Here is a 2,076-nt window from a genome sequence, read left to right on the forward strand (position 1 = left end):
AAAGAAAAAAAAGTACCACTGGACCCAGAACCCACCAATTATGAGGGAGATAGATATTACTGTCTTTGATTGTCCTAAGACCACACTACTCCTCAAAAGAAACAGAATCTTATCAAGCTCAATAAACTAAAAAGGCAGTAGCCCCCTGGAGTTCCCTGGGCAAACTAACATGTGCACACTCACACACACACACACACACACACACACACACACACACACACACGGAAAGAAATATCAGAATGTGAGAAGGCAGAAATGTGGATGGGCCCTTCATTTAACAGAAGAGGACAGAACACAGACATTCTAGAAGGGAAGTGAGCTGTCCAAGGTTCTATATGGAGCTAGGGCCAGAACCACGACTTTCTGCTCTCCCAAGCTGACTATTCCTTTTAGATAAATGTGCTTATGTGGATGTTGTAGTTCAGGAATGGGGTGGGGAAGATGCTTTTTTTTTATACCCAGAGAATATCTTCTTGGAAGATAGTACAACACAACCATTCATAATCGTGCATATCTGCCATGCACATACACTCACACCATGTACACACTAGAGAGAGGAGGACATCTTAGATCAGAAAGCAATCGGATTATGAACAAGAAGAAATGGAGGACCCACTTAGACAAGGAGATTTCAATGAGCAACTGGATCAAGGCTGGGAAGACTGACTCAAACTCCCCCAAACACTTAGATGGCTCCTCTCCCCGAGGTCCCTTTGTTTCCTGAACTCTGTAAGAGAAGCAAGGTATCCTAACCCAAAGAAGGTTTGATTTGAAGCTTATCACAAGGGTTTGTCTATGGGAGAAAACCTCATGGTCCTCTTTGGTGGGATGGCATATAAGTATCTGTCAAAGCTTTGGATCCTGTCACTTTCTTCCCTTGCAACATTAGTGTTTAAGTGACTTTGACTTTCATTTGTTTGTCAAGGCAAAAGAAGAAATTCATCTAAAATAGAAAAGGAATGCCTGTGATCTAGACTAGGAAATTCCGTTGGCTGGAGAGCCCCTAGAGCTGGTCCATCAGAGCAACTGTCACGGGCAAACTGCAGACACACAATAAGCTGGACCCACGATTGAAGAAGAAGGAGAGAGCAGGCTGGACAACAGGCAGGAATTTGTGCAGGGCTTTTAATGGCCCTAAAGTTTCTCCCTGAAACAAAAGGCCACCTTTAAAACCAATATAATTGCCATGATTCACAGAATAACTTGGTCTCCAAAGAATCAAAATTGTGGGTGATCCAAACAGCAACAGAGAAAAAAATGGTAGGCATAGATAGGCCGTAGCTTGCCATCAATGATGATCTCAGCTCTGCTACTTACTATCTGTGTGACCTTGGGCTGGGTATTTCACTTCTCTGGGATTCAGTTTTCTCCTCTGTAAAATAAGAGGGTTAGACTAGATGACCCCTGAGGTCCTTTCCAGCTCTCTCTATATGATCCTATGGAGGCAGCTGGTAGCACAGTGGATAGTGCACTGGACCTGGAATCAGGAACACGTGAATTCAAATCCAGTATCACGACACTAGCTGTGTGACTCTGGACAAGTCACTTAACCTCTACTTGCCTCAATTTCCTCAATTGTAAAATGGTGATAATAGCATCACAATAATATCTCAGTGGGCAGCTAGGTGACGCTGCAGTAGGTAGAGCACTGGGCCTGGAGTCAGGAAGACTCATCTTCCTGAGTTCAAATCTAGCCTCACACACTTCCTAGTTGTGCAACCTTGGGCAAGTCACATAATCCTGTTTGCCTCAGTTTCCTCATCTGTAAAGTGAGCTGGAGGAGGAAATGGCAAACCACTCCATTACCTTCCAAGAAAATCCCAAATGGGCTCATGCAGAGTTGGACACAATTGAAACAACTGAACAACAATAACAATTATCTCAGCAATAATATCTGACAGTGTGGTTGTGAGGATCAAATGAGATATTTGTAAAAAGCACTTGGCATAGTACCTGGCACATAGTAGGTGCTATACAAATGTTTATTCTCTTCCCTTAACTTATTCTCCGATGGGTGGCCTTGGGCAAATCAGCTCACATCTCTGAGGCTCAGTTTCCTTCTCTGTAAAATGAGAG

This window comes from Vombatus ursinus, unplaced genomic scaffold (genome assembly GCF_900497805.2).
Source record: "Vombatus ursinus unplaced genomic scaffold, bare-nosed wombat genome assembly UNPS02004596.1, whole genome shotgun sequence".
In the NCBI taxonomy this organism is placed as follows: domain Eukaryota; kingdom Metazoa; phylum Chordata; class Mammalia; order Diprotodontia; family Vombatidae; genus Vombatus; species Vombatus ursinus.